The sequence below is a fragment of the Schistocerca americana genome, chromosome 4 (assembly GCF_021461395.2).
Source record: "Schistocerca americana isolate TAMUIC-IGC-003095 chromosome 4, iqSchAmer2.1, whole genome shotgun sequence".
Taxonomy (NCBI): domain Eukaryota; kingdom Metazoa; phylum Arthropoda; class Insecta; order Orthoptera; family Acrididae; genus Schistocerca; species Schistocerca americana.
The window spans coordinates 766,627,541-766,648,317 of record NC_060122.1 but is presented as its reverse complement, the minus strand read 5'-3'; positions in this window follow the sequence as shown (position 1 = coordinate 766,648,317).

Genomic DNA, 20,777 nt, shown 5'->3' with positions numbered 1-20,777 from the left:
TCAATGTGTGTTTCTTATGAAGTATATTTCCACATTGTCATGCTAAGGTTTCAGGAAATTATTTGTGCTACAGTGCTTCGCGGCATTTTAAAATTTAGTCATAGGCTTTTGGACCCTTTATGTTACTACTGAAAGTGTTAAGTTGTTACTGTTTTTACTTATATCTGAATGTGTGCAAATGTGGCGAAAATTAGCTGTGAAGAATTAGTATTTTGGGGGGGGGGGGATGATATTCTTAACATGGGTTATGCTGAGCAATGTAAAATTCATCTCTTGGGTCATTAAAGAAAAGCATCACCAAAAAAGGGAAAACATCAAAAAAGACTTTGAAATGTTAAATATGTAGTTGCATTTATAAACTACTTTTCATGTTAAATGACTTGTTCCACATCATTCGATTTATCGTGCAAAATGATCCATGGAACATGAAACTAACAGACTGCTAGTCTGCAAAATGATTGTGCACAGCAAACGTTGAAAGCTTCATGAACATTTCATTTCAAATTATTTGTTGGATTGTATGTTGAAACAGCAGTAAATGGTTCTCCACTTTTCATGTACAACACAAATCCGTTACACTTTCATCAAAATTTTTTGGCACAATAGCAGTATACAATGAAATGAGCAATTAACCATAAATGCAATGATACATACTGGAGAGAAATATGGAGGAAGGGTGGAAGTATGCTGTACTGGGTAGATAAATGAATTTGAAAATATGTTGAGTTATTTCATGCTTTATTGTCTTTGTTATTACTAAATAATTATTAATTACTTCCATGGAACTGAGCCATTTGAGGAATTAAAGAAATCTGTGAGTCTTTGACATACCCCAAACAACGCTGCATCACAAGCATTTCCTCCCAGCCTTCCAAGTGGATGCAATATTAACTCTCTGTTTTGTGCATCTGTATGTCTTAAATATAGTTATGAAGGATATTGTAGTTAAAATTATCTTATCTACATTTTCAAGAAGTGCATTTATTTTCCTGAAATATATCCAAAACTTCTGTGCTAACTGCCCAATCGCACTTTCTGATCTCTCCTTGCTCGAGACAATCAATAATTAAATTTTCATTATCTGGGCTGTCACTCAGCTGAACTCGAGGATACAGCCTCATTACATATGTCTTAAGTGGGAAAGCCTCATCTCCCACCATCACAAAGGGTGCTGGATTGTGTGTGTACCAGGCAGGTTTCGGTTGCTTTCCAAAGCTTTGGTGAGATTAGACTGAGCATAAATCCCACCATAACTGTTTTTTCCATATGCTCCTACATCCACCGCTGCAAATTTATAATTTGCATCCACAAGTGCTAGCAGCACCACACAGAATGTGTACTTATAATTGTGAAACATGGAGCCACTGTTCGGAGGTGCAACTATGTGAACGTGGTTGCCATCAATTGCACCAATGCAATGGCGAAAACTCCACACTTCCCAATATTCATCAGCAATTGTGAGCCACTGCTTTGTTGTAGGTGGAGGCATTACAACATTGAGCATGACATCAATAATTGCCTGGCACACTTCATACACAATACTGTGCACTGTAAAATGTCATAATCGAAAGCTGAATGCTATCATATGTAAGGAGTCCCCTGCAGCCAAGAACCTGGGAGGAAAAAAAGAGAGAATTAACAAAAAATAATAAATGACATATGACATTATTTACAGAAAAAGAAGCTTAACACAAGTGACATCCATGCTTTAAATTTAAGCCTTTAGGACAGAACTCTGCAACTTTAAAAGTTGATACAGAAATATAGGATGATGCACCATGTGTACTGGCCTGTCTTCTTGAAAAGAATGATTAATACCGTGTTTGATGCTGTTCTTGTGTTGCCTGTATTACATGCCATGTAAAATACATTGGCACAACCAACAGCAATACATTAGTAAGATTCACTCACAGTTTCTGAATTATTTTGAAAATAAAATGCCCAAAATTGCAAATTGTACACCAAAGTTTTAGGCCAATAAATAAACTGTAGAGTTTGCTACTGCATAATTTGTAAATCTTGTTAGTTTTAGCATAAATAAGACTTTGTAATAGATTGTGAAACGAGTACTTCGAGTGTGACACAAAGTACTACCAAGCATTCCCACTACAGAAAGAAGCATGTTAGTAACTCTGGGACTAAGAAGTGTCAATATTGTTCACAAGCCTTGTATATCCGCTAATAAAATATATTAAGCCAAGGGACACTGCTTTTCCTGAAGTCTGCTTCCTGTGACTAGCATATGAACCACACTAAAGTCAAATGATGCAGTCAACCTGCTCATATAGGCCATCATAAAGTTCTTGAAAGTACTGCATTTCATACATGCTCATATACTGCAAAAGTAAGTGATGCAACTCAAACTTCGAGAACTATTGGAAACTGTATCATTATAGTAGAAACGAGTTTATGCAGGACGAACTGTAGCAGATTTTGATCTACATAACAAGGGGCCATAAATTATGAATGTTTAGATTATAGATCAATTTGTTGATAGTGTGCAGTATTACAATAAACATTCTGTTCTATAAAATACGTAAAGGTACAGAACAAGAACCCTCAAAGGAATTGGTAAAGCTGAAGCATCAGACTCACCTCAAACAAACCATTAGTTTTTCTCGTGGAGAAATTGCATGGCACATGTTTGTGTCTGCTTTCTTGATGCTGCTGCTTATCAAAGACAGCAAATTAAAAAAATTGCTGTCTCGACACTCGTAAATATTTATAAAATGACGTCTCCTCTTCTTCCAGCTCTCTACACAATGTGTGATTTTCGCCTTCACACATTCTCTTCAAAACCATTTTCTTCACCCACGTTCGTTTTGATTGCCTTGCCAATTTCCGCTCTATTTCCTCATCATGTAAAGCAATCGCAATCGTAGCAAATTCATCAAGACTAAATTTAATGTCCGCCATCCTCTCTCGTGAACACTTCTGCGAGTTACCAACAACGCGCCAAAACGTGGTTGAAGTTTTGCCGTTGCTTGATGGTTCCGTCCAGTGTGAATGCAAGTGGATTTTTGATGGTGTGTGACATCACTGACGTTGACGTGACGTTGTCCACCGTGTGAATCGAGCCTTATAGTTTGAAAACAGTTGAAGACAGCCATGTGAGTTAAGATCACGTGACTTGAATTGCCTTGACGGCACGTCACGTGACTTGACAGGCAATATGAACACACATTGACGTGGAGGTAGCATGACATGACGACAAGTAGTAGTAGTATTAGTAGTAGTAGTAGTAATATTAGTAGTAGTAGTTTATTCATCCAGAGTCAAGACGAAAATGCATAGTATATAAAAATAAATACACATCCACTCACACACACACACATAGACATTTAATGATGAACAGTATCCTAAAAACAAAAGGGTCTACAGCAACACACACAAACTTACATTAAGAAACTGTACACACTGAATGTTGATTAATTTCATAAAAGTTTTTTTTATGGATTACTTCATTGAGATTTAAATAAAAAAACACATTTAGGTGTAACACTTCTCTTCAATATTAATTCGGATCATAGCAAACATTTGACTCAAAATGCTACTGACATTGACTGTGGCACATAGTATCAACATAGAGCATGAATATAATAACTTGCTTCTACGTTGCTGAAGGTATTTGTTTACACTGTAATAGCAGCTGGTCATTAAAAACATGAATATTGTTTTGTTAAATGTAAACTTTTTTCCCATTTCTTTTATATGCACTGGAAGATCATTCTACAATTTTGTACCTTGAACGTTTGTCTGTTTCCATGGTATAGCCTTGTTTACTCGTTTTACATGGATATCATTGCACATTCTTGTACGAGGGTGGATTGAAAAGTAATGCCTCCACCTTCGTAACTCTTCAACAGTTGGCAGCATTAGTACGCAGCAGGTACTGGCTTGTTCCATAGCCTCTTCCCTACAGCTCAAGTTGACAGGAAGCCTTAACATTGAACGGCTGTGTTGTTACAGTGTAAAATATCGAACCCTGCGCAGACGGTCGGTCAATGCGATTTAAGCAACGTGCAGTCATTGAATTCTTGACAGCAGAAGGTGTCACCCCAAAGGAGATGCATCAGAGAATGAAAGCAGTTTATGGTGATGGTGTTGACGTGGGTACTGTGCGTCGTTGGGCGAGTAAGTTTAAAGATGTTGAGGTGGGAACATCTGACCAGCATGTCAAACAAGGATTTGGACGTCCTGTGACAGCAGCCACCAAGTTTCACAAGCAAAATGTTGACATATTGATTCACGACGATCGTCGTATCACGCAGAGAGAAACTGCTCAATCGGCATTTCACAAGAACGTTTGAGTCACATTATTGCTTTGCTTGGCTATCCGAAGATCTGTTCATGATTGGTACCCCAGATGCTGACTCCTGAAATGAAAGTGCACAGACCTGAAATTTGCCAGGAACTATTTGCTATGATCCGAATTAATATTTTGAAGAGAAGTGTTACACCTAAATGCGTTTTTTGTCTAAATCTTCACGAAGTAATCCATGAAAAATATCCTTTATGTAATTAATCAATTCAATTGTGACAGGAGGCGAAACGTGGTTATAATATTACGATCTGAAGACGAAACGTCAGTGTATGGAAAATCGACACAAAGACTCGCCCCAGAAAAATAAATTCAAGACACAGCCCTCAGCTGGAAAAATCATGGCTACAGTGTTCTGGGACGCAGATGGTGCTATCGATGTTGATTTGCTTGATCGTGGAACACCAATAAATTCAGAGCGTTACTTCACAATGCTGCGAACTCTGAAACGACGGCTAACAAGGTTCCGAAAGAAAATGGGAAATGTTTTCCTCCAGCATGACAATGCCAAACCACACACTTCACGTGGCACACCAGCAGAAATTCAGAGGCTGAATCTCACCACCGTATCCCATCCTCCATACAGTCCAGTTTTAGCACTGTCTGACTTTCATTTGTTCCCGATAATGAAAGACAATCTGTGGGGACATCATTACGCTTCTGATGAAGATGTTGAGAGAACTGTGAGACTGTGGTTGCGGAAACAGACTGTCAACTTCTTCCATGAAGGCTTTAGAAAACTTGTTCGTCGTTGGGAGAAATGTATCCAGTTGGCTGATGATTATGTGGAAGAGTGAATGTTTGTAACTAAAGAACACATTCTAAGGATTATTTCTGCATTTGATTTATTAAAATATTCGCCTCCAAATCCAATTAACGAGGGTGGTAGCATTACTTTCCATTCAACCCTTGTATTATATGAACGCAGATCTGAGATAGTTTTGAAATTTTCAGTGCACCATTTTTTATGTATGTATATGTGAATTGGCCTTTATACATTGACAAGGGAACCGATAGAGGTACTCAAGGTACCCTCCGCCACACACCGTCAGGTGGCTTGAGGAGTATGGATGTAGATGTAGATGTAGACAAAAAATAAGTAACGCCTACAACTTTTATGGATCATCACCAAGGTCGATTCACACCTGATGGAACAGAACGCCAAGACATTACACAATGCATTTCAAATGGCTGGAGTCATACAGCCATCAAAGAATTGGAACTGAACGCGACGTTAACGTCATGGGTTCTCGGGAACAAATTATAACGCTCAGAAGTGCGCAGGGACAGGGAATCTGTGTTGCTGGCGTCTGATAAAGGCTAATTCTCACTGGCCCTCACGTCACGTCTCGTCAAAACATTTCAAATGCATTTAAAATGGTGGGATTCACGCAGGCCGTCAAAGGATCATACATCACGTCACGTCTGACGGTGTCGTCGTCTGCTAACATTGGAATTTCACCTGATTTCGCTGCGCTCCCTTACGTCACATTAGTGGATTTTGTGCTTTTGTATATTCTTAATCTTCGTTTTTTATTATTACCCTCGGCCTTCGTTACAAATTACAAATGTTCTATGGCAACTTGGATTTTTTTCTATTGCGTGTTCCTCCATAAGCGAGATCAGATAGCTAAAAGTGAAAAATATTTAGATTTTACAATAACAAAACAGACCTGACAGTGGGGCTGTATATTAATAAAAACCTAAGTTGATGAAGCAATTTTCATTAAATAAACTTTTAAATGAAAAAGTCATATCTAATGAAAGAGAAATTTTTTTTTTTACTTTATTGGTCATGTAAGAGACAAACATAATGGATAAAGTAAATAGGCTCTATTCATTTCCCAATAAATACTGCATGATGTGTATGAAAGAGTATATATTTTCTTAGCAAATAAATGTTGTCTTCAAATGTTGTTTCACATCCTAGCATTTTACCACACAAAACTGATCAAGAACATATATTATGAAGTTTTCTTTGGCCATTAATAAATTAAGTAATTAATCAAAGTTACCAATTAAAATTATTAATAAAATTGATTAATTAATTCATTTATTTCTCAATTACAGTACTATATTCCGACTTTTTGTATCACAGATGGTAACTCACATCCTCACTTTCATGGTTCAGTACTGGTCTAAGTGAACTGATGTGACATGAAATGACATGATGTGATTTGAGGGCAAATGTGAATACGCTTAAGGCCAATTACAATTGTAGAACTCTTTAGATGGATGGCTGCTCACCTCTCTGCAGCAGCAGGGTATTTGTACTCACAGTTCCAAGCTTCAGCAACTGTTTAGTCTTCATTCCACCATCTTCAGTGAGGATAGGATAGGAGCTGTGATTGCTGTATTAAGATGCAAGTTGATTACAGTTCAAGGTGGTTTGGAATTGATCACACAACTTAAGGCTATTGCCTATAACTATCACTATGAGGAGCCAGACGGGGCATGCAAGCTATGTCCTGCACATACCCCTTATGTTCCTTGATTTTCCACTAGTGTGACCACCCCAGTTACTGTCCACATTGAGGATGACGCCTCGCTGCAGAGGTCGTTTCAAGGTGTGGCAGGTAGTGAAAAATTTTCCAGGGGAACATCCTGAGCCAGGTGCAGTCGCTTGCCTTGTTCCATAGGAAGTTTCTCAGCCTGCAACAAGATCGGAGTCTTTCACAATGGGTGGGATTACTATTAGTTTGGAACTCCAATGTCAGGGATGTAATGGGGTCCATTAGGGATATGGTTGCCAACGAGAGAAAGAAATCCAGTGTGCACTCAGTGTGCATACTGGGAGGAGACATTCCAAATGTGCAACAGATGTTTCCAGTTGTCACAAAGTGCACTGTCTGCAGCCAGCTACAGCTGGTGGCTCATCGTGCTACTAACAATTGTGTGTTGCTATTGATCGGAAAAAAGTCTTTCTGATTTCAGGCAGCTAGCTCAAATTGCGTAGCCTGCCAGTTTTGATTGAGACATGGAGGCAGAGCTCGCCACCTGTAGCACTGTCAACAGGACTGATAACAGACATTTGGTACAGAACTGAGCAAATGTTATGAATCAGAGACTCACATAGTTCCACAACATGGAGGTTCAGATTTCTCAACATGCACATAGGGTGGTCGAGTTTCGGGTTCTGCTTCATAGGTCAGAGGTCCACTACGTACAGGAGATGGTTACACAGGTAGCAGGGTAATGGATAAGGTTTTTTTGGGTTAGAAGTCCACAGGAAGGTACAGAATGGACTTACGTCTCAAAGAATGCAGGGTAAACAGAGGAAGAGGGTAGACATAGCAACAATCAGTATTGTAGTTTCATAAACTTTCTGGGAAAGAATCAGCGCTTCAAGTGCTAATAGCCGAAATTTTTACGAAGAACCTAATGATGTTCATAAATGATGGATCAAATACAATTGGTGACAGCATGTTTGTTACTGTTAGAAGTGGTTTCTCTAGTTTCAAAACTGAGGCAGAGAGTTCCTAAGAGTTTGTATGGGTAGAAGTAATGCTTGACAACCATAATAAATTAATAATGGATTCCTTGTAGCGACCTCCCATCTCACATGATATAGTTGCTGAAAAGTTCAAAGTAAACTTGAGTAGCATTCCAAACAGGTATCCCATTCATACAGCAGGCGTTGGTGGGGGCTTCTGCAACAGAGTTCAGACTTGTTTTGTGTTCAATGGGTGTTCAGGTCTGTCTCTCATTAATTTGTTAGGTGTAAATCTCTCAATTGCTGTCGATACTGTTACTTTGAAGTTTTCTTTGAATTTCAGCTGCATCTGGTCTACACTGTCGTAGTTAGTTCAACAGGAGTAGAGAATGTTTCTTAGTTAGGTGTCAAGCGAATTTCGATCTACTTTTTTAAACATGAGTACTTTGTGTGTATTATTTGTGGATTTGGATTTTACAGTATTTAGTCTTGCTACAACGACCTTGTGGTCACTAATTCCTGATGCTCCCTATTTGCTCAGGATTTGTTGCTAAGAGGTGAAATATACTTTTGCAACCATTTACACATCGAGAGGGTTCCTGAACTAACTGCTCAAAATGATTTTCAGAGAAAGCATTTATTACAATTTCTGACAATGTTTCATACCTACCAACAGCTACGAACAAATATTTTCATCAATATATTGCTGGTATATTGAAGTCACTACCAACTATAACTGTATGAGTGGGATACTTGTTTGACATGGCTCTGGTTTTACTTGAACCTTTCAGCAGCCATATCATCTGAGTTGGAGGTCAGTAAAAGGAACCAAACATTAATATATTCCGATTGTCAAGCATAACCTCTACCTATATTAACTTACAGGAACTCTGCAGAAGCAACAAAAAAAGCATGCCAAATTGACAAGAAAGGAAAGTCCCCAGGACTGGCAAATTTCTACAGAAGGTCGAAATTTAGTGTGAATTTCAATGTGAAATGTCTTTAATAGTTTCCACAACGAACCTCTGTCTCGAAATCTGGCTGAAAATCTAAAGGTATTCTGGTCCAATGTAAAGTACACCTGCAGCAAGACACTATCAATAGCTTCACTGAATGACATCAATGGTAATATTGCTGGTCTCTAAAGCGACGTTGTTGAACTTAGTTTTCCGAAATTTCTTAAGCAAAGAGATGAAGTAAATATTCAAGTAATCGAATCAACAGCAGCTTCCAACATGAGTAACTTAGAAGCAGATATCTTTGGTGTAGCAAAGCAAATTAAATCAGTTAATTAAGTCAAGTCTTCTGGTCTATATAGCATACCAATTAGGTGCCTTTCAGAGTAAGCTGATAAAATAGTCCCATAATCAGCCATCATACACAACTGCTCGCTCAATGAAAGACTGATACCATAAGACTGGAAAGTTGCACAGCTCACACCAGTACTCAAGAAATGAAATAGAAGTAATTCAATGACTTACAGGTCCCTATGACCGACATGGATTTTTAGTAGGATTTTGGATCATATACTGTGTTCAGATATTGTTAATTATCTTGAAGGTAATGGGCAGAAAAATATCGTTCTTGTGAAACACTACTAGCTCTTTATTTGCAAGAAGTTATGATACTATCAAGAAGTGAACTCAAATCTATTCCATATTTCTAGGTTTCCAGAAGTCTTTTGACTCCATTCGCCACAAAATACTTCTAATCAAATTGTTTATCTATGGAGTATTTCATCAGTCATATGACCGAATTCGTGATTTTCTGTCAGAAAGGTCACAGTACATAGTAAAGCATGGAAACTCATAGAGTAAAACAGAAATGATATGGGCGTTCCCCAGGAAGTGTTATAGGCCCTCTGCTGATCCTAATTTATATGAACGATTTAGGAGAAGCTCTGAGCATCACTCTTATGATACTGTGATTTACCATCTACTAAAATCATTAGAAGCTCAAAACCAGCTGCAAATGACCCGTACATGATATCTGGATGGTGCAAAATGTGACAACTGACTTGATTCAGAAAAGAGTGTGATGTATCTACATGCGCTTTTTACTCTCTTAATGAATTCCTTAATGTAAACATTTGTTCGTTGTAACTTATATATGACACACTATACTTATAATATTTACTATTACCACTTTGTAATGGAACAAGACAGCCTACTTGTTAGCAAGAAATGTTTGCTCAGGTTAATGATGTACTTCAATTCTATCAAATTTGTAATTTGTAATGTGGAACAATTGTAAATTATCATTTGATTTTTTATAACTCTGTTCACTATCAGAAACCGCTAATCTCGTAATTATTAGCATATTTTGCTTCTGTACACATATTATAATTTGTATCTACTAGTGTCTATAAGTACAGTTGTCATAAAAAATTATGACTTGCTCCATATGCATGCAATTCTCTTGTATACTGGATCAATGTAACACAAAGTAATAAATAAATAAAGAAACGAAATCAGTTAAATTTTGGTCACATGATAAATCACAAAAATTTAAAGGCTGTCAGTTCAACTAAATACCTGGGAATTAGAACTATGAACAACACAAATAGGAACGACCACATAGATAACGTTGTAGTGAAGAAAACCAAAGGCTGTGTCTGACTGGCAGAACACTTATAAGATGCCACAGGTCTACTGAGGAGACTGTCTATATTACACTTGTCTGTCCTCTTCTAAGACATTGCTGTGCAGTATAGGATCTTTACCAGAGATATTTGATGGGGGACATCGAAAAAGTCCAAAGGACAGCAGCTCGTTTCGTACTGTCGCGAAATAGGAGAGGGAGTGTCACAGATAATAGAGTAAGGGGCAGTCATTAAAACAAAGACTTTTTTTGTGGCGAGATCTTTTCACAAATTTCGATTACCAACTTTCTCCTATGAAAGCGAAAATATGTTATTGTCGCCACTGCACATAGGTAGAAATGATCATTGTAATAAAACAAGAGAAATCAGAGCCTACACAGAAAGATATGTGTTCATTTTTCCCACATGCTGGTACAGAATGAAACGGTAGAGAAATAGTTGGAAGGTGGTTTGATGAACTGTGTGTCAGGCACTTAGGTGTGAATTGTGGAGTAGTTATGTAGATGTAGATGTTTCAACTTCGAAAGTTAACATATTCTCTCTGTGTCCACTTATGTACATTAGTGGACTTCGTGCAGTTGTACCTTTTTAAACTTTATTTTATTTTTGCTTTGTTTACGTGACACATTGCAAATTTACATGAAACTGGGATATTTTTTCAAGAGTTCTCTTCCTCAAAAGAGACCAGATATCTGAGAGGGAAAAAATTTAAGTTTTTTGTTGCCTATACAAAGACAAACCATCACCATATGTAAATAGGAATATGAATTGAGGAAACATTTTCAATAAATAACATCGAAGTAGTGAGTTCTATCCAAGAAGAAAAAAATAGTTGTTGTTGTTGTTATTTGTTACCTAGAAAGAAAAAAACGGTACAATTGATGAGGTAAGGTAGGAAGTCTCTATATCTTACCTTCTCTATACTGTTAGCTTGAAGTTTTTCAAGTATCAACACCATTGAGGAGGCAAGGTAGAAAGACTCTAAATTTTACCTTCTGTATACTGTTTGCTTAAAGAGTTTCTAAGTATATATTTTGTCTAGCATATAAATGTTGATGTTTTCAAATGTTCCTATTCTCAGTAGTTTACCATAAAGAGTTTTTCAACTTTTCTCACTTTTTGTGTCATAAGTGGTATTTTATAACCTCAGTTTCACTCTTTGGTACACAAGTGACTAAAATTCGGAAGTACTGTAGAACATGTCTGATAGTCTACTGAAATCGTAAATCAGTCACTTGATGTCCATGCGTTCAGCACAAATCAGAAATCGGTCGCATGAAGTCTCTCATTCGCTATGTAGTGGAATCTTTGGCTTGACCATCAAAATTTATGAAAGGGCTGTTAAGGATTCGGCTGCAGCTAAATATTTGTTACGCACAAGACTATAAATACGATTGCTACTCGTTTCTTTTTCTGCAGTTTATACTGTGCTCTTAGGTTCCTACCTAATCACACCCTCGAAAATCTCAACCCATTATGAATAAAAAGCAAAACATTGGTGATAAGCAAGACTATGATTGCTGCTCATTACACTCGCAGGATTTTAACCTGTAGGTCTCCTGTCTAACCAGACTCTTGGTAATCATGATGTGTTCAGAAAAGATTGCAGAATATTTGTGGAAAGGAAGAATGTATATGTCACTGCAGGTTGTTTCACTTCGAGCAATTTCATCCACTTTTTTTAATCAGACTGAAGTCACGAAATTGAAGGAACCAATTACCGAGAAACTGCAGAACATACTTGTATTACATGATTATGAAATCCATAGAATGTGTTACAAATATGAAGATGAGAAGATATGTTAGTATATACCTCGACATGAACCTACTTCCTTCCACCCCATAGTTGCACATTTCTAACCACATGAACATAGCAGTCGCATACAACTTTGAACATTATTACTGTTCAGCTCAGAATGTTGTAAGGAGTGTGTCACTAACATTTAATTACTCTGAAGAGCCAAAGAAACTGGTACACCTGCCTAATATGGTGTAGGACCCTTGCGATCATGCAGAAGTGCCGCAACACAACGTGGCATGGACTCGATTAATGGCTGAAGTAGTGCATGAGGGAATTGACACCATGAATCCAACAGCGCTGCCCATAAATTCGTAAGAGTGAGAGGGGGTGGAGATCTCTTCTGAACGGTATGTTGCAAGGCATCCTGTATATGCTCAGTGTTCATGTCTGGGGAGTTTTGTGGGCAGGGGAAGCGTTTAAACTCAGTAGAGTGTTCCTAGAGCCACTCCATGTCAATTCTGGACGTGGGGGGTGACCCATTGTCCTGCTGGAATTGCCCAAGACCGTAGGAATGCACAATGGACATGAATGGATGCAGGTGATCAGACAGGATGCTTACGTTCGCCACCTGTCAGAGTCATATCTAGACATACCAGGGGTCCCATATCACTCCAACTGCACACACCCCACACCATTATGGAGCCTCCACCACCTTGTACAGTCCTCTGCTGCCATCCAGGATCCACGGATTCAGGGGTTGTCTCCATACCCGTACACATCCATCTGCTCAATACAATTTGAAACAAGACTCGTCCGACCAGCCAAACATGTTTCCAGCCATCAACAGTCCAATTTTGGTGTTGACGGGCCCAGGTGAGCCGTAAAGCTTTGTATCATGCAGTCATCAAGGGCACATAAGTGGGCCTTTGGCTCTGAAAGCACAAATTGATGATGTTTCGTTGAATGGTTCGCATGTTGATGGCCTGGCATTGAAATCTGCAGCAATTTGCATAACGGTTATACTCTCGCAGACTGAACGATTCTCTTCAGTCGTCGTTGGTCCTGTTCTTACAGGATCTTTTGACAGCCATAGCAATGTCGGAGGTGTGATGTTTGACTGAATTCCTGATATTCTACCTCAGAGATGTTGTGTCCCATCGCTCGTGGGTCGACTATAATACCACGTTCAAACTCAGTTAAATCTTGATAACTGCCCATTATAGCAGCAGTAAACGACCTAACGACTGCGCCAGACGCTGGTTGTCTTCTATAGGCGTTGCTGACAGTGGCGCCACATTCTGCCTGTTCACATATCTCTGTATTTGAATATGCATGCCTATATCAGTTTCTCTGGTGCTTCAGTGTACAATAAATCATACCTAAAGTGACGTGCTTGTGACAAATCTTCAATATGCTGTTGCCTTGTAATGGTACAGTGTCATAAATGCAATTTGTAATATGTGAAGAACCCAAATGTGACGAACACAATGAGGCATCTCAAAATTAGTGAGTGAGTGATGTTATGTAAGTAAGTCCCAACTTCTGTCACATGCCAGCCTCACAACATAGCTCTTTCTAATTTTAGTTATTCATGCGTTTGGTACTTGACTAAGGAAAGTGGTGCTGAGTTGATTTCCATCTGCTGTGAGTATACTACCACTTGATAGTGAGGTCGTTTTCCATTCTCTTCCATTTACATCTCGTGTGAGTCCAACCACTCACAAGGCTTAGTCCACTCTAAATGTGTTGTCCCTCCGTTTTAGCTTATCCCAAAAATACTTGCAAAAAGATAGTGGTGTATTGCTATTATAGCTCAATATTAGGCTAAGCATCTCTAGAATGGACATTATGTCTGTCACTCTAATAAAATATATTCACATACGCCTCTCTGAAGATAAAAATCTCTGTTAGGAATGACTCCATATTTACGTCCTTGGTGAATTTTTTTTATGAGTATGAGGCCATGGGCCAAGGAAAGTTTCTGTGCCAACAGTCAGGCCATGACGTGATCGCAATGCTGCTAAAGATTGTGGAGTTGCACCGACGTGTGGTATGGAGCTTGTAGGGCTGCCACAGTTGTAAGGTATTTCCACAAAGAATATGGAAGATCTCTTTAAACGTTGCCTCACATCAGCCTGCTTTGAATGGGACAACAGATTTTATAAGCAAACTGATAGAGTGGCCATAGGGAACCTATGGTAGAGAACTTCTGTATCTCAAAGTTTGAAGAAACAGTAGATGTCTCGAGAACTAGGCTATGCCAGTCTCTGTGTTTCGCTTTTACTTCTGATTAAAAATCATACACTGGTGAATTAGAACATTATGACCACCTACCTAATAACCTATATGCCCACCATGTCCATCCGTGGCAGGCATAACAGCGGGGATGCGCCATGGCATGGAAGCAATGAGACCCTAATTCACATAAATTCAATGGAAGGAGGTGATGAGCTCTGATGTCAAGTTCAGTCACATCCCAAATGTGTTCATCCAGGTTCAGTTGGGGGCCAGCACATAAATTGGAACTCGCCACTGTGTTTTTCGAATCACTCCATCACGCTCCTGAGCTTGTGACATGGATAATTATCTTGCTGAAAAATGCCACTGCTGTCGGGAAACATGATCATCAGAAGGGGGTGTATGTAGCCTGCAACCAGTGTATGATATTCCTTGGGAATCATGGTGCCTTGCACGAGCTCCATTGGACCCATGGATGTGCATGTGAATGTTTCCCAGAGCATAATGGTGTCGCTGCCAGCTCGTTTCCATCCCACAGTACAGGTGCCAAGGAACTGTTCCCCTGGAAAACGACGGATTCGCGCACTTCCATCGTCATGGTGAAGAAGGTATCGGTATTATCAGACCATGCAATGCTCTGCCACTGCACCAACATCCACAGCCGATGGTCACATGCCCATGTCAATGCCAATGTCATGGTGTTAACATTGACACATGCATGGATTGTCGGCAGCAGATGTCCATCGCTAGGAGTATTTGGTCTGCAGTGTGTTCAGACACACTTGTACTCTGCCCAGTATTAAAGTCTGATACTAGTTCAGACATAGTTAGCCGCCTATTCTGTTTTACTAGTCTGTGCAGCCTATGACATCTAACGTCTGCAATCAGGGGCGGCTGCCCAACCTCATAACGTCTGGATGTGGTTTCACCACATGTTGAAGACATTCACCACAGCACTCCTTGAATATCCGACTAGTCATGCAGTTTCGGAAATGCTCGTTCCAAGCCTCTGGGCCCTCACAATCTGCTCACAGTCAAACTCAGATAGATCAAGCGTCTTCCGAATTATACACACCAACACCACATTTGGTGATACCATGTGCACCATGCATGTTTATGACAAGCAGTCACTTCTCACCAGGTGACGTTGCTATCGCCTGGGCGGGTTTATATCATTAGTAGGTCTATGGTCATAATGTTCTGGCTGATCAGTGTACATCATGCTAGATATGTTAAAAATGGAAGATGGCAGTGTTTCTGTCAATTTCTTAACTGTGACACTCAGTGATTTGGAACTCCTTGTACAGCTACTGTGTATTTTACACTGATATATTTGGTGATTAGCTTCCAGTGCTTTCAGCACATCTTTCTGTAGTTGGCCACATGTTTCTACTGTTGCAACTTACCTTCTGCCAGTTGATTTGTAGAACTTCCAAAGCAATCTATCAGGTCATTTACACATGCCATGAACAGTTCATAGCCTATAAGAAAAAGCATTCATGTTTTATATTTTGCAATTTGTAGGACAGCCTTATATTTAGCAAGAAGTTAAGAAAGGCATATCATTACATCTAAAACCTTCTGATCTGCAATAAAATCTGCTTTACCCAAATTTTTATTTTAAGTTATTTTCAACATTTAGGAATTTTGCATGTAAGTAATCAGCAAAAATTTAATATCTCAACTTTCATTTACATAAGCCTGGTATACCCAGTGATCTAGGTACTTCCATCACATTAACAGTGCAGAAATCAGCCTGACCACATAAGTCACATAGATGACCCTCTGTTCTTTTAGTGATTGATTGACCCATATTTCTTGAGGTCAGCTTACATAACAGAACCAAATAGCATGTAAGCACAGTGACTTACAAAATTAGCTAGATTTAAAACAATATATATGTAAACTAGCCTAATTAAAGTATAGAACAAAATATAGCTTCACTTAAAATAATATTTTGCGAACTAACCTAATTAAAGTATAGAACACAATTTTTATCAGTTTGTAAGCATGTTGTAACTGCTACTAACAAATTTCCGAAAATCAAAAAAAATAATAGAAAATGTGTATTGTTTAATTCATCTTCACACCATAAATATGAATTTTAGAGCCAACATACAGGGAAAAAGTATGCTAAAAAGTTTGCTGTTGTGTCAGTAAAGACATAAGAAAATCAGAGCAAATGAGCAGTTATAGAACTGAATTTAAATTTCCTTGAAATACTGAAGAAATGTGATTTATGTGAATATGATCCTCATGTGTGAGTGTATTCAAGGTTACCTGTGATCTCTCTTTCTAATTAGATTATTAAACGGAATTAAAGTGATGTAAGATATAAAAAATTAACAGCATTGCTGTTAAAGTTTTGAGTGTGCCAGATCACTGAAGTATGATGTTCCTCTCAAAACCTCAGTCAACTTGTATGATGTGTATGGGATGCAGTATCATAAGGTAACCCTAGTTAAAAGTCCATGCAGGATTCAGTGACCAATGTGCAGTGATTAATTTTCGTCTAAAGTGCTAGGCGAGTTCACTCCTTTGTTCAGAAGAGGAGGCTGGAACTCTTTACCATGTTTTGGCTGGTCGACGATGACAGAATCTATGGGCACGCCCTGCAGTCTTTCTCAAATGATTTCCCAGAAACTATATGATAAAAAAAATCATTTTTGTGTCACTTATACCATTATATGTCAGGTTCATGATGATGTGCCCATCATTTCCTTAAAAGTTACTGTGATGCCTACAGAGAAGTAACACACTGTCCGAAATTCGAAATGGTTTGCAAAGAAAACCGGGGGTCTCTATAGTTATGCGTTTGGTGCAAATTGCATAATACTTTGCTGCTTATGAAATTTAGCTAACATATCGAATTTTTCTTTAGATTTGGGTGGAGGTCTCTATCTGTTACCAGTCTCCAGAAAATTGAACTGATGTAGCGTTTGCGATCGCGCTACGCCAGCGATAAATCCGCAATGAAAAATCCACAACATTCTTCATATTTCATAAATGGTCTGATATATGGAAATGAGATTTTGCTGAATGGCTGCACTCAAAGAGGAGAGTATTTTACCATATGGTTATTACGTAAAACTTCACTATCTACTGTGTTATTTCACTAATTACGACTTTTTCGGAGAAAGACTGTAATTTTTAAGGGCTAGTGAAAGGAGAAATACGTTGGGTTTTGGAACAATGTAAGTGAATACATTAAACGTTGGTTTTGCACCGAGGATGTGCTTTCTTAATGAGCTACTGACCTTACTTTTCCTCAGTTCCTCACTTAATAAACCACTGTTCCAGTCTTCTCTCGCAGTTGCGTCTGCAAAACATATCAGAGAGGTGACACTGTGTAAAACCCGCTGTGTTTTTGCAAAAGTAGCAAATCTTAACATGGCAACAAGAGAAATGTGCAGGTTTTACTCAGAATTCACCATTCACGATGCTTTTCTGAAAGTTACCAATGGTTAAAAAGACAAGTGAAAATAAATATCTGAATTCTTTTTCGATACTAATCAAAACAGAGGTGGGAGTAGAGTTTCTTCAGTGGTCATAATGTAAGTGTGGGCACTTAATAATTACAAAAAATGTGAGTGTAGCCTTTAGTTTAGAGCGACACTTCCCCTGCAGCCCTTGGCATTTCTCCTACAGCGCGTGCCCATAACCACTACCACTAACACTCTCCCTAAACGTGCCCTGCCGACTGCATATCTACCAGCCATGGTATTCTGTGCGGACTCTACCTTCAGGTTTTTTCTAGAATTAAATAATATAGATATATGAAATATTTAATCACACTTACAATTTTTAGGTAAGGGTATCTGTACTGTCTGAGACAATTTCGTTCATAATCACATGGGGGTTGAGCGAGTGGGGGAGAATTCAAGGTTACTATGCTGTTCAGGAGTGGTGTACTCGATTAATGCCATATTAAATACACTTGCTACCACGCCATTCATTGTGAAAGCTGTTAATATGATGAAACTCGTAAGACTGATATAATATATAATATGCAATTGTAAAAGTTCTTGCCCTTGGACCCCAGTATGCTCTTTCTCATGGGTTACACACGTATACACATTTGAAAATGGCTTCACACTTACAGGTATACTTCATTCAATGAGTGCAAGTGTGGTAAAACGTTATCACACAGACAGTTGACCAAGGACAATAGCCTCAAGCACAAAACTGTATGGAATACCAGTCACTTGAATATTAAGTTGCTGGGACCAAGAGAGATGACGCTGTGGTGAAAATCTGGACTCGATTTCAGGAGGACAGTGGCTCAAATCCCCAGAAGGGCACCAAGATTAAGGTTTTCGATTATTTCCCTAATGACTTAAGGCTAACCCCACGATGGTTCCTTTGGAATTCCTCTAAGCTTCTGCAATGCTGTTTTGGTATGTGGGCGAATTTCCTATAGGAGTACACGAATTCCAGTGCACACATTACAAATGTTCCCTCAAAAGTGTCCAGTGTGCTATTCTCAGTTGATGAAATCACATTAAAAATTTAGACTATAACTAGTCTGAATACATTCATTTCATGTAGCAAACTCAACTATGTGGGCACATTTCTTTGACCACTTTGTGAGACCCGTCCATTTGCATGAGGAACTGGGGATACAAGGATACAATGTCTTCGCGTTCTATTAGGACCGTTTGTTTGTTTTGTTCTCTAGACAATACCTACAGATTTTAAAAATTTCCACAGATAGAAGTAAACCTTTACCATCATATTCTGTGTTGATAAGTTTACAGTAATTTCCTGACACTTTGTTCAACTTCTACACTGCATACAACTCATACATGTCTTATGAAACGCTTGCTGAAGCGTCCTATGTTGAATGATCACTGTGAATGACTCATCGATGCTGTGTATGTGTGTGTGCCAGCGAAACCACAAATTGGCCTGCTGGTTGGATCACGTAGTACCCAGATTTCAGGGTCATTCAGATGTGGCAACTGCCCGATCTTGGTCTGCATAGGAACGTCAAGGTTCTGGTCGAACATGTCTGACCACCACAAGGGAGGAGCATGATATTGTGCACCAATCACATAGTAAGCCATTCTCACTTGTGCATGCCATCCGAGGGCGAGTAACGGACTCCTTCATACATTCTGTGTCATCCAATATCATCGATCAGAGACTAACAGTTGCCAGACTAGAGAATTACCATCCCTTGCTACGGCTGCTGTTAACACCACAACCCAAATGGCTGTATTTGAAATGGTTCTGTGTTGGGAAGTATGGACTGCTGACGAGAGGCATTGCATTGTGTTCAGATAGGAATTGCAGTTCTACTCTACTCTGGGTGATCATCAAAGGCAAGTATGATGACTATGGGGGGAGAGGTCTGATTCAAAGGTTTTGCAGAGACACAGTTCCTTGGGTCATGATGTAGGGAACTATTGCATATGGCTTCAGGTCATGGCTGGCAGTGATAGAGGGAACACTGATACAATGGTACATCATAGATACCTTGCATCCACGCATGTTATCTCTCAAGCACCAGTATTGTGACGCCATTTTTCAACAGGACATTTCTCGTTCACATATGACACTTAAGTCTATGAACTTACTGCATAATGCTGAGGTACCCCTGTGACCAGCAATGTTCCCAGATCTGCTCCAGTAGAACATGTGTGGGACTAGCTCAGATATCATTTGTGTCAGTGCTTCTGTCCAGGATATCAGGAACCAGCTACAATAGCTGTGGCCCAGCTTGCCTCAGGAGAGAATACAACAGCTTTATGATACTTCTCCAAAGCAAATCAGTGCCTGCAACCAGGCCAGATGGGGTGCAGCTTCATACTGATAATCTGGCTTCTACTGCCTCTGTAAATATGATTTGATTGTGTAACCATTGAGATAAGTTTCATTTTTTCCTGCCCTCCTTCTGTGTGCTTCACTTCTTTTTTATCATTTAGTCTATTTAAAGGATAGTATATTTAACCACAGAAAATCATATGTTTGTACTGTAACATGTGGATTTGTCATGAATTACAAGCCTCAGTTATGCATTACAAAAAACATATAAATAAACTGAAAAATGAATTTAATTTCCTTTGATCGAATTTCTGGACGACGCAATTTTTTATACTAAATTACAGCATTAAATATATATGTACTTTACTCAATATTCTCAAAAGATTCAAAGCTTTTCTCATTTTCTCGTCATTATTTCAGATAAAATCAGAACTGGCCCATTTCAACCACATGATAATGAGATATGAACCTATCAATTTTCAATTTTTCTGTACATGTCGATCACCCAGTTTCATCACAAAACGCTGATTTGTGCTCTGCTTACTTTTACCTTATTGCTCCTCGAATTTTACTTCAGTGGGCTCATTCAAACTTCTAGCCTAGAGCTCATTTGTAGTAGTTTTACTGATTTTAATAATTCACCATACACATTACACTGATGTTTCGTTTTCTTTAA